At 37.3% G+C, this 14223-nt stretch overlaps 1 protein-coding gene across 4 annotated transcripts in view; it reads right to left on the bottom strand.

Moving 5' to 3' along the window:
• Window positions 1-14223, bottom strand: part of SMYD3 (SET and MYND domain containing 3) — a 770036-nt gene that overhangs the window by 458432 nt on the left and 297381 nt on the right. The window lies entirely within an intron of this gene.

Raw genomic sequence — 14223 nt, 5'->3', positions numbered from 1 at the left:
TGAGACAGACTGTGCTTAAATTAAAAGACACTTACTCCTTGGAAGAAAAGTTATGACCAACCTAGATAGCATATTCAAAAGCAGACACATTACGTTGCCAACTAAGGTCCGTCTAGTCAAGGCTATGGTTTTCCCAGTGGTCATGTATGGATGTGAGAGTTGGACTGTGAAGAAGGCTGAGCGCCGAAGAATTGATGGTTTTGAACTGTGGTGTTGGAGAAGACTCTTGAGAGTCCCCTGGACTGCAAGGAGATCCAACCAGTCCATTCTGAAGGAGATCAGCCCTGGGATTTCTTTGGAAGGAATGATGCTAAAGCTGAAACTCCAGTACTTTGGCCACCTCATGCGAAGAGTTGACTCATTGGAAAAGACTCTGATGCTGGGAGGGATTGGGGGCAGGAGGAGAAGGGGAAGATAGAGGATGAGATGGCTAGATGGCATCACTGACTCAATGGGCGAGAGTCTGAGTGAACTCTGGGAGTTGGTGAAGGACAGGGAGGCCTGGTGTGCTGCGATTCATGGGGTTGCAAAGAATCGGACACAACTGAGTGACTGAACTGAACTGAACTGTGCTTAAATTTGTCCTCATGAAAAAACAAGTATAAACTTGGAATTATAGCGTAAATCTATGAAAATTGAAGCTTTAGGATAAAGTGCACATTCATTTGGTGATACATAGAAAATCATTTGCAAATGACTTACCATGACTATTTTAAAGACGTCCATTTTGTATTTCCAGGGAAACATAAAAAGCATGGCTTCGAAAAGAACAACAGACAGAGATGAACATGGTTTGAAAAGTCAATAGATTGAAATGTAAAGGAAACTGGATACGATTTTTAAAACAGTAAATGGAAACTTAAAATTAGCATCTAAGACAATAAAAGCCAAATGGACAATATAGAAAGTGAATTCTGAAGAAAAGAGGACAAGTCTGGGAAATTCTTCAAAATATTAGAATAGAAGGCAGCAAACTTTCGACTGAAAGCCAAATACGGCTTGCCACCTGGTTTTCTAAGTCCTGTGGGCTAAAAATGGCTTTTACAGATGAATATTTGCAATCAAGTAATGTGAAGAACTGACTCATTTGAAAAGACCCTCTTGCTGGAAAAGATTGAAGTCAGGAGGAGAAGGGGACCACAGAGGATGAGATGGCTGGAAGGCATCACCGACTCGATGGACATGAGTTCGAGTAGACTCTGGGAGGTGGTGATGGACAGCGAGGCCTGGCGTGCTCCAGTCCATGGGGTCTCAGAGTCGGACACGACTGAGCGACTAAACTGAACTGAAGGGTGAGAACTCTGAACCCCGATGAAGCAAAAGGTTGCATGCTCAGTCACTCAGTTGTGTCTGACTCTTTGTGACCCTATGGACTGTACCCCACCAGGCTCCTCTGTCCATGGAATTTTCCAGGCAAGAATACTGGAGTGGGTTGCCATTTTCTCCTCCAAGGGGTCTTTCCTGACCCAGGGATCAAATCTGCATCTCCATCTCCTGAGCTGGCAAGCAGATTCTTTAACACTGAGCCAACCTGGGAAGCCCCCAACCAAAAGGTTATCTCTCTCCAAAAGAATTATATCTGTCTCATTAGTAGCTCCACATTACAAGAAAACAAAACAATTTAACAAAACTCTATTCAATTATTCTTTTATTTGGAGTTGAACCAATAAAAAATTTATAGAAATCTGTTTTTGCTTCTGTTACAGTAGTTGCATAATATCCTCACTTTGCCTCTCAGTCTACAAAGTGTAAAATATTTACTATCTGGCTCTTTACAGAAAAAGTTTTACAACTGCTAGCTTTAGAGGAAAGAGATAAAGAGATCTACATGCTAGGAAAAAGATAATGCCTATGAGGCCAGGGACAGGAAATTCAACCAATGAATAAGGGATAACTCCAAAGAAGAACCAAAGTGAATGACATCTGTCAGTTGGTAAAATAGATGTAAAAAATTCCAACTGTCAAGAGCAGGACAAAGAACTTAATATAGGGCCAAGAAACAAAATGAAACAGAGAGATTAAAAGTTAGAGAGCAGGTAAAGATATATAAATCATAATTAAAACAGTTAACAAAGTAAAATCAGATTACAATGGAAAAGCATCTAAATAATAATATACATATATGTACAACTGAATCACTTTGCTGTATACCTGAAACACTGTAAATCAACTATACTTCAACAAAATAAGATAAATCAGATTACAAAAAATTCAGAGCAAAACCCAAGCCTGTAGGTCAATTTATATTTATACCAATCCTACGATGAAATAATTGTGAACCTTTTTCCACTCAGTCATGTACTATCAAAATATGAAAATCAAAAGCCATTAGAAATGAACACAAGCAAAGACAAACTGTAGGGGAAGACTGAAATACAGTGATCAATCCATAAGTATGGTTTGTGAAAGATTTTACCTACAGGACTGGATTATTAATACACCAACTCTGCATCTCCAAGTAATATTGTACTTTTTGAAAAATGTCCATGAAAGAGTTTGAACAACTATTTACCTATAAAACAAATCTATAATAAATACGCTGAACATATTCTGAAACTAGAAATTACTGAATGTAAATACAAAATTCTATTCATCTGAAAAAACAAACACTAGACCTACAGCAACCTATTTCTTAGAAAGTAACAAAAAAGAATTCAAGGTATAGGTTACAGCTAACACTGTGCTTACAACTAAATTTATACCCTGAAAAATGTTCGTTATTAATTTTAAAAAATAGAAAAGCTTTTATTTCCAGAATTCTGGGAGGTGGATCATAGAGGATCCTGCTGTGATTTATGTCTGAGAGTGTTTTGCCTATGTTCTCCTCTAGGAGTTTTATAGTTTCTGATCTTACATTTAGATCTTTAATCCATTTTGAGTTTATTTTTGTGTGCGGTGTTAGAAGGTGTGAAGTGGTACCTCATTGTGGTTTTGATTTGCATTTCTCTAATAATGAGTGATGTTGAGCATCTTTTCATGTGTTTGTTAGCCATCCGTATGTCTTCTTTGGAGAAATGTCTATTTAGTTCTTTGGCCCATTTTTGATTGGGTCGTTTATTTTCTGAGTTGAGCTGCAGAAGTTGCTTGTATATTTTTGAGATTAGTTGTTTGTCAGTTGCTTCATTTGCTACTATTTTCTCCCATTCAGAAGGCTGTCTTTCACCTTGCTTATATTTTCCTTTGTTGTGCAGAAGCTTTTAATTTTAATTAGATCCCATTTGTTTATTTTTGCTGCGATCCAAAAATCTGCAAGCAATAAATGCTGGCGAGGGCGTGGAGAAAAGGGAACCCTCCTACACTGTTGGTGGGAATGCAAACTAGTACAGCCACTATGGAAACAGTGTGGAGATTCCTTAAAAAATTGCAAATAGAACTACCTTATGACCCAGCAATCCCACTTCTGGGCATACACACCGAGGAAACCAGAATTGAAAGAGACACATGTACCCCAATGTTCATCGCAGCACTGTTTATAATAGCCAGGACATGGAAACAACCTAGATGTCCATCAGCAGATGAATGGATAAGAAAGCTGTGGTATATATACACAATGGAGTATTACTCAGCCGTTAAAAAGAATTCATTTGAATCAGTTCTGATGAGATGGATGAAACTGGAGCCGATTATACAGAGTGAAGTAAGCCAGAAAGAAAAACACCAATACAGTATACTAACACATATATATGGAATTTAGGAAGATGGCAATGACGACCCTGTATGCAAGACAGGGAAAGAGACACAGATGTGTATAACGGACTTTTGGACTCAGAGGGAGAGGGAGAGGGTGGGATGATTTGGGAGAATGACATTCTAACATGTATACTATCATGTGAATTGAATCGCTAGTCTATGTCTGACGCAGGATGCAGCATGCTTGGGGGCTGGTGCATGGGGATGACCCAGAAAGATGTTATGGGGAGGGAGGTGGGAGGGGGTTCATGTTTGGGAATGCATGTAAGAATTAAAGATTTTAAAATTTAAAAAATAAAAAACTAAAAAAAATAAAAAATAAAAAATAAACCCAATACCACCCAGATCATGAGCAACCACTCTTCAGTTATATCAACTTGAATTGTAATCTTAGTCAATATAATCAAAGTATATGTAGCTACATGCACTATCGGGGAGAGAAATAAATTAAATGCATTATTGCTATAAAAAAAAAAAAGCAAATATACAAAAAACATTCAAGTTAGCAAAAGGAGGGGGCCTTAAGAAAATCTTTTGTGATTTTGGCTGCACGGCATATAGGATCTTAGTTCCCTGACCAGGGATAGAACCTGCACCCCTACAGTGGCAGCATAGAGTCTTAATCACTGAACCATCAGGGAAGTCCCAAGCAAATCTTGAGTTTAAAGAAAATATAAAACATACATTAAATAATGGAACAGGTGGCAAAAACAGAATCATAACTTTATTGTAATGGTACTTACACTAGCAAAAATTTAGGTATAAGCTAAACAATAGAAAACTACATTAATTTTAGCAATCTTTTCAATAGGATTGATTTCCTTTGCATTCTAAAATCCTAAATTCTACAAAGAATTTAGTGAAAGGAAACAATGTCTTTAATACAATAATAAACAAAAATGTAGAATATAAAAATTTGATATACAGCATGATATCAACTGTGTAATAATAAAAAGAAAAAATACACCAACACAGAAAAACAACTGCAGTTATCTTTATCCCCCACGGATTTTCCATCGCACCAGGGTGAGCACCCCTAACCTCCACATTGTTCAGCCCTCAACAGTTCTGTGCAATGATTACTACAGGAAATCTAGCTCAGGTCCATCATCACACATAGCTGGCATAATATTTTTTTCCTTGTGAAAAGGACTTTTAAGATCTATTCTGTTAGCAACTTTCAAATATGCAACACAATATCAGTAACTATAATTATCATGCTGTACATTACATCCCTAGGACTTAGACGAGTGATCAGTAGTCACCCTGTACCTATCTGTTAAGTCAATGCCACCTTTTAAACCACTGTTTCAAGTAAACCAGTCAAACATGTACATTGCTACATGACACGGGCTCACACAAAGAGCTACATGGTTGAGACTTCTCAGGTGCCTCTCCAAAGCAGCTAACTGACTCATTTTTCCTTCAAGACACCAACACAAAAATAAGCTCAGCTATTTGGGAGCTGTCATGTTTTATTAGAAAAAATATTATTTCCTATAAATCTGTGATTTCTAAAGTCTTAAGAGACTTGACACCTTCTTAATATTGCCTATATCTTGGTGCAATGTCTTTTCATCTAAATGAATATTTATCTATAGGAAAAAAATATAAAGGAAGAGCAAATTAGTATATAAAACTTCAGGTGACAAACTTTTTAGATGTATCTATTCTGGAAAGTAAGATTATACATTTTGCTTTATGTCCATATGATGTAAAATAATTCTTGAATGACAGTCATCCCTAAATCATAGGTTAGTTGAAAGCACAGCCAGCTCTCTATATGTACCTTTTGTTTCTGCAACAGAGCTGCTGCAAGAGCCATTATAACGGCTGCAAATTAAACAAGGAGAGTTGAGAAACCAGGCCTTTGTGAACAAGGCTGAGACTATTCCACTGACTTCATGTGGTGAAGTGCATTACCAGGGAGCTGAAATGATGGCAAAGTGTACATATATGCTATTAAGCTGAAATGAATCTAAACATGTGGCTAGTCCCCTTCTAATATTTCACTGATAATAGAGTTAAATATTCTGAGTAGTTCATTTCCAAGGGATTACCACACTTACCCCATACTCAAAGTCATTTATGCCTTTCAGCTTATTTGAAAGGTTCAGTAGTAACTCCTCAAATGTTCATTGCTTGTCATATTCTAAATTCTGAATTTCTGGATGCAAACACACAGGCCCTATTAGCACTAATGGAAGTTATATATGTGTACCTGGGAAAGAACATACATCTAGAAACCTGTTCTCTGCTGCTTAGAGGCAATCATGCTGCATTTTCTCTTGTGGGCAAAATAAAAAATGCATTGCTATTTCTGTGGAACCATTCAGGTGTTACAGGCACTTCTATAACATCCAAGAATACATTAGCCAAAAACAACTAGAGTCATTTTTTTTTTGTCTCATCATCATTCAAGCTGAATTAATAATATTAAACAGCATGTGGGATGAGGAAAAACACAGTGCAGAGCAGCATTAAAATCCCGTCCTGCTCAAGCATGATTCATTTTGATCTTTACTACTTGATTCAGCTAAAGGCCAAACCATATATAATAGTTTAGATCCAGAAAACACATTATTTCACTGCTGAATACGGTCCAAAATGAAGGCACCTAATTTCAAAATGGAAGCAATTTAGAAAATAAAAGTGCAATGAAAAATGTCTCTACTACAAAGCATATAAATTAAGTTCTATTTGATGACTGCCAATAGTTTAAACCTCCCTACACATACTGGTAATGCCTTTAATGCAACTTAATTTTCTTCCTATTGTGTTGTATATATTCAATGAACATCATTTTGGTAAGGGACCAAGAATAAGGTCAGAAGTGTTCGTAATGATAAATTACAGACCTTAATAACTTTTGAACAGTTTTAAATGTACAAGTCATTTATAAGTCATTTAGCTTGATAAATGAATGGTTAACAAACTATATAAACTAATAAGAACCGTATGTTATTAGTCTATAGTACTACATGGCATGAAGCCAAGATCTCAAACATGGTCTAATTAGGACCAAAACTGAGCTTTGCAGCATATTTAACTGGAGAAAGGAAAAAATATCTTATTAAAAGACTGTATAAAAAATAATTACTCATTGATTTATGCAAATACTACACAAGCACACAAGATTTTATTAAAGGATTGGCCAGATTCACAATTGACAGACCACTAAAATGTTACTAGCTTTGGGGTTTAAAAAAAATGGATGACCTCTTGGTTCAGGTGTTTGCTTGTTCACTTGTTTTTCGTTTTCAATAAAACGCAGCTTGGAAATCTAATCTTTGGGGGTCTGTACTGCAGATTTACACCAAGCTTTGCTTGTGTACTTTGTTATACATACTCTCATTTCTTGCTCATGGGTGAGTCACACGCAGTGATGATGGGCTCCACCATCCTCAGAAGTGATAGCCCCACAGAAGTTTCTGGAAGGAACCCCAACTAGTCTCACTCTACTGAATCAAAAGCAGTTCTAATATGGAGAGACTTAAGAACCAACTTGGAGGGACTTCACTGGTGGTTCAGTGATTAAGACTTTGCTTTCCAAAGCATGGGGTGAGGATCTGATCCCTGGTTGGGGAGCTAGGATCCCACACACCTCATGGCCAAAGAACCAAAACATACAACCGAAGCAATATTGTAACAGATTCAATAAAGACTTTCAAAACAGTCCATAAACAATTTTGGAAAGAAAATAAAGAATCAAGTTTGAAGAGGCATAGATTGAATGAACAAGTAAAATCACAAAAGTAGTTCTTTTATTGAATTAGAACTGACAGGTGACAGTTTTAATTGAATCTAAACTTGCCTGGTAACAGTGGTGAAATCTCCTCTAATCCATCTACTTCAGTATTTCTTAAGAGTGGTACCACTGTCAGAATAACTCATGCAGCTTGTTTAAAATGAATATTCCTAAATTACCTTCCAGACCTCTGATAATAGGATCGCCAGGAACAGGGCTGAGAAATCATTTAATAAGCTACCCAGGAGATTTCACATGCCTTAAAGCTCCAGGGCTACAGTCCTAGAAAGAAGGCCCAAGAGGCTCTTCATTATACCACACGCGCATGTTGCCACGCCACCTCTAATTCCCTACCATCACACCTACAGTGCACCCATTAGCAATACAAGAGGTACCACTGTTAAGAGCAGCATAATGCCTTGAACATTAAGCTAAATGAATGTGTGAACATATTCATGGATGAATGGATAAATGCATGAATGGGAAAACTAATAATATTTCTGGAAGGAAATAGGAACTGTGTTTCCTTTAGAGTCAGCTCTGTAAATCCATTCACAGTTAGCTCTCTAAAAATTCCCAAAGTGATCCAAAGTTTCCAATCTATATACTTGACAATATGATCTTAATATCTCAAATATTGATCTTAGAAAATTATGAGAGAGAAAACACTGGGCCCGGGTTCTGATTCCTCAGAAACGTCACAGTGCTGCACGGCTTTCTAGCCTGCATCGTGTGCTGGCAGACACCACCACTGTCCCCGGCACATCTGCTCCGAAAGCTGTTGCTTAGCAACAGCAATCAATGCTGTATTTCCTCTTCACCATTTTCCTGAAGATTGAGACACTGCTCCAAGGTATTATTTTCAAATACCTTCTGTTTCACTGACCAAACATGTTTGTTAATTTTTCTTTTATGGGGGAAAAAAAAACCATGAACCAAATCAGCATAAGGATCCAAGAAAAGAAGAGTGAAGGAAGGTCAGTGTAACACATGGTGCTTAGGGACTTGTTTGATGAAGAAAAATTCTTTGACAGCTCATTGACTTTATTTGCTATATCCTTTCATTCTGCCACTTTAGAACTGATTTCTGCTACCTCGTGGGAGATGAAAGCCATTAGCATGAATTATCATTCTAAATGCAGATCCACAAGGTACAGCCATAAAATACAAAAAGCAAATGATTTTCAGAAACTGGTTTAATAAACATCTCACATCTCTGGTAAAGCTCCCATCGTGGTTATATTCTTACTAACCACTAGCTACATTTTCCAATAACTTTCCACTGACAGCGCAACATCAGATTCTTGCATGGACACTGCTTACAAGCTAAATGACTTGGTGTTTATGATGTGATTTAGAAGCTAAATTACATAGACATGATACCAGAACTGACTTTGAGAGGAGGGGATAAGAATTCTTATTTTAAATACACCAATATGGCCTACCAATGAATGGGTTCTTCATACAAAAACAAGAAAGACACTCAGGAACTTTATGTGATGCTTTCCAATAAAAAGAGGTATTTGCTTAAAATATATGCATATATATGTTAGTAAGTGGTGGAATCCATCAAGGTGGGTATTGGGTATTACATTATCATTATTTTTTATGCTTACTGAGCACATAGTATGGGCTTCCCTGGTGGCTCAGATGGTAACGAATCCACCTGCAATGCAGGCGACCTGGGCTCAATCCCTGAGTTGTGAAGATCCCTTGGAGGAGGGCATGGCTACCCAATCCAGTATTCTTGCCTGGAGAATCCCCTATGGACAGAGGAGCCTGGCAGGCTACAGTCCATGGGGTCACAAAGAGTCGGACATGACTGAGCGACTAAGAACAATATATGCTCATATCTTTATGGCAGCATTAAGATGAGGAAGATGTGATCCCTGTACAATCTTGTGGTAGAAACAGTCACATCAATAAGCAATGCAAAAGTAATACAGAAGAACAGAGGTATGACCTCAGGTATTTAGTTACAACAAACACCCCAGGTAATAAGGAATATATCTGCAACACAGACCAGATGAATAAATAAGAGTCCAAAGCCTTTATTTTTTTATGAAAACAGTGTTGGCAAGGTTACGATGAGATTAAAAGGCTATAATGCACTTAAAGGATATCAGGCTAGTAAACTAAATCTACCTTTCTGAAGAATATTGGCAATATAAAAAAAAACTTAAAAAAATATACTTATTTAAGATTCACAGACATAGAAAACAAACTTGTTACTAAACATGAAAGGGAGGTTAGGGATAAATTAAGCATTTGGGATTAAAATATACACCCTACTGATATAAAAAATATATATACATACATTTAAAACTTTGGCACAGTAATTGTTTAACTAAGAAAGTATTTTAAGGAAATAATCAAAGATATTAACGAAAGATATTTATTTTAATTACATTTAAAATTATAAATACTTAAATGCCCAGTATTAGAAGAATGATTAAATGAATAATGATACAGCATATGAGAAATACTATTGAAGTATTTTTCAGGAATATTTTATGAAAAGAAATAATTCTTATAATAAAAAGAAAAACAACAAAATAACATACAAATATGTATAGGAAACATAGTGGAGAACATATCACGATACTAGTAAACAATTACATGTTTTGTAATAAAAAAATGTCCTAGTAAATAAAATATATCAGAATTTTCTTTGAATGATTAATAGATTTTTAAATTTCCACTCAGAACTTCATTCTTCATTGGTCTCCTAAGTATTGACAAATTGAAGTATTTAAATTTCAAAAGTATATTTAGAACAATAGTGTTCATTTCTATAAATATCTGATAAATTTTTCCAATATTTTCACAGAAAATAGTTACAATAAAAGTATATAACTTTAATGTAAAGAAAAGCATCCTTTAATAATTCAACAAACATGCACCAAGCACAGGGCATACAAACATGCACAGGATACTCTTGAGATGTTAGGGATATATTTCAATAAATTGTTTTCCATTTATGATCTTCCAGAAAATATAGAGGGGTCAGGCAAGCATTTCTCTTATATCAGAATGCCCTGTCTTTTCACAAAAGGAGTTTCTAGCGCCATTTGGAGCAGGGGGTTATGCTATCTACAACTGCAAAGCCCCTCCCAGCAGAGAGACTGAAGGGTCAAAGATGCAGAGAAACAAATGAAATTAAGAGAAACAATGGAAACGAGTAAATCTTTAAATCTTCTGTATCATGCATATATACACATATATATATATGGTTTCCCCAGTGGCTCAGCTGGTAAAGAACCGGTTTGCCAAGACAGGAGACACAAGAGACACGAGTTCAATCCCTAGGTCGGGAAGAGTCCCTGGAGGAAGAAATGGCAACCCATTCCAGTATTCTTGCCTGGAAAATCCTATGGACAGAAGAACCTGGTGGGCTATAGTCCCTGGGGTCACAAAGAGTCAGACATGACTGAGTGACTGAGCAGGAGCACACAGAGACACACACAGACACACACAGACCCATACACATATATGGGTGTGTGATTATCAGTGACTATAGGTGCTGAAAAAAAGCAATTTTCTAAATCCAAAAACTGAGAGGCAGACTTTCATTCCTTATATCAGCAGAGATTGTATCAATATCTCCACTATCAAAGGAGGAAATTGGAGTTTTGAATGGGGAAGTAACTTGGGCAGGGTCACCCAGATAACCAGCAAAAAGACAAAACTCAAGTCTAGGTCAGCTGACCACCTACATCTGTGCTCCTTCCATCATAGCAATGTGACAGCTGGGTAAACGGACTGGAGAAAGGTATCTGTTTCAAAGGAACAGCATGGGTGAAACAGGGAGCCCATGGTGCCCATGGTGCCCACGGTGTTCTCAGGCCCACACTCCCACCACCCCCGGCTAAGTCAGCTACCGCAGGGCAACGGAACGCTCAGCTTCCTGGTTCATGTCAGCCTGGGACTATCGCCCTGCATTTCCAGTCCAGGAGGCTCCGTTCAAAAGCCAAGATCAGTCCTACCCTGATGCTCCCCTCGGCTCACTGACTTTACCATGGTCCCCAAAACAACTATAAACTTTGAGTAAACCTAGTTTCAAATCTGCATATGACTAAAGAATGTTTCCTCCTCTCTTGGTACTTTCTTTTCCCCAATACAGCTCTTCTTCCTCCAAGAAATGCCTTTAGAGGTACCTTGAGTATCCTAGCTTATATCTTCTGAACACCTGCTGTCAGGAGCTCTGCAGAACTGGCTCCCATAACCTTCCGTGGTTGGTGGCTCTCTTGCAACACCAAATCCACATCCTAACATCAGGAGACAGAAGTTGTAGTAAACTGGTCATGGTTTAATCTTCTAGGTACTGAAATATATACTCTCCTCCCCACCTTCTAGAAGCTGTCAGACTTTTTAAAGAAGTGATGGTTTTAGCCTAAATGGAACATGGTCTTCAAAATGCCAAGCTGTGAATATGATTTTGAAAAAGACAAGGAGGGGCATGCTCCTTCAGATCTTGCCAGAGAAAGATTTCACATTCTAGACCACGAATCAGCAGAGAGGTGACACATTTTTAAAAGATTTATTTGATAAAAACACACAAGATAGACTGAAGAGGAAAGAGACAAGTATCAAATGCCATAGGAATCTAGCTAGAAGTGTCCAGTCTGTGCTTGAATATTAAACCAAACATGACAAGAAATCTCAAAGGAAGAGCAAACTGAACTCTCAATTAACCATATCTGGAGGAAAGGAAAAGGAAAAGATGAAGAGATGAGGTTTGAAACCAACACGTTAAAGTTAATAGCATCAGCTAATTTATTAAGGAGTTAAGATAAAAAACAAGAAATTTAAAAATCAGCACACTGAAGTAAATAAATAACCGTACAACAAATATACCCCCAAGCAGTAGGGCTAAGATAGCAACTGTTTTAGACCACTGGATTCTTTTATGTAAAGAGATGGTTCTGTTTTACTCAACATTTTTCCATCACGGTCACTGAAAATATTTTTTTAAAGCTTTCCAAAGACAGCTAGTGGGATATTTAGGCCGAAAAATGAAGACACAGAACCTTCTAATTACTGAGGGATGATCATTTAAAAATACAAAGAAGGAGGAAGAAAAGTCATTTTGCAGCTAAACCAGCTGAATTCTAAAATTATATGTTCATGTTTGTGTTAGTGGCACTATAAAAGCATACATACATATATATTCTATTATGAAGTAATTTTTTCTACTATCTAGTAAGTTAAAATTCATGGGTACATCTTCTTTTCTTTTTTAAAAAGATTTTTTTTACCTCTCTAACGAATGCTTCTGCTGAGCTTTCTATTTTTTGTTCATTCATATTAAAATGCAATGATTCACCAGTTATTACCACCATAGCCATACACATGCTGAAGAGAAGCTCATGATTATAATCGCCACAATTACTGACTGCTAGATAGCAAGCCTAAACAGTGTTTGAAAAAGCAGCTTCATTTCCGAAGAAGATCGGGACAGTAATAAAACAGTTGCACAGTCTCTTCACTAAATACATCTTTGCATGTACGGTCGATGCATATTGTCTTGGGGCAGGTGCCAGAAAATATTAACACTTAAGGTCCTCCTGAGCAAAGAAAAATACAAATATGGGGGCTTCATATGGGTAGCTAAATACATAAATAACTTGAAATCATCCAAAAGCAGCAGCACAGTCGTATCTCTTATGTGATGCTTATTATTATTCAACAGCAATATGTTTTTTTAATCCTCAGCCATTTAAAAAATATGTCAAGCAACACTAAATTCATCAAGCCTTAAGCCCTAAAGAACGTTGCCAGTAATGAGGAGCAACAATAGGTTCGATTTATATTTAAGAAGAAATCCTTATTCATCTGTCTTCTCCCCATAAGTAACTTGGATTACTGTTTGTCTTCATCGTTCTCCACCCATTTTCACCCAACTGGGTTGACCAGCAGCAGGACAAAATAGGGGTCAGCAAAATTCAGCTGTTCAAACAAAAGTTCAACTACAGATTGGTTTTGTTGTGTAAAGAAAACCAAATGTCTTAAAAAAAAAAAAAAAAGAAAAGAAAAAGCATACCCAGGAGGCAATCCTGGGTGAGGTCAGTCCACTTACCTTGACAGAACTTAAAACTTACAACTATTTGGGGGAAAGTCAATGAGCTAACTACCTCTGTATCTTCCACTTGAGAGGTGAAGCTCTTTAAAAAGGACATAAAAATAATTTTTCAGTAGAATTACAGTTCTTTAACTTTATACCCAAATAATCAGCACCTCAAAGGAAAATGAGTAAAGGGCAAAAGATGCATCACTTCCAGCTACTTAAAAAACAAAAGTTATGGGCAAACTTCAGAAAAAGTCAATCAACCAAGTGTCTTTCCACATTTGAAAGTATGGTGGACCAAATAACCCAAATAGCCCTACTGACAAATAAATGCATTACTACAATATTCGTATTCTCATTTTAGAGAAAAAAAAAACATATATTATAACTGGAGGATTTGAATACAGACTGCTGCTGCTGCTGCTAAGTTGCTTCAGTCATGTCCGACTCTGTGCGACCCCAGAGACGGCAGTCCACCAGGCTCCCCCATCCCTGGGATTCTCCAGGCAAGAACACTGGAGTGGGTTGCCATTTCCTTCTCCAATGCATGAAAGTGAAAAGTGAAAGTGAAGTCGCTCAGTCGTGTCCGGCTCCTAGCGACCCCATGGACTACAGCCCACCAGGCTCCTCTGTCCATGGGATTTTCCAGGCAAGAGTACTGCAGTGGGTTGCCATTGCCTTCTCCGGAATACAGACTAGGCATTCAATAAAATATGAA

The sequence above is a fragment of the Ovis aries genome, chromosome 12, assembly GCF_016772045.2.
Source record: "Ovis aries strain OAR_USU_Benz2616 breed Rambouillet chromosome 12, ARS-UI_Ramb_v3.0, whole genome shotgun sequence".
Classification (NCBI taxonomy): domain Eukaryota; kingdom Metazoa; phylum Chordata; class Mammalia; order Artiodactyla; family Bovidae; genus Ovis; species Ovis aries.
The sequence above is the reverse complement of the archived record's forward strand: the minus strand, read 5'-3'. Positions and strand labels throughout refer to the sequence as shown.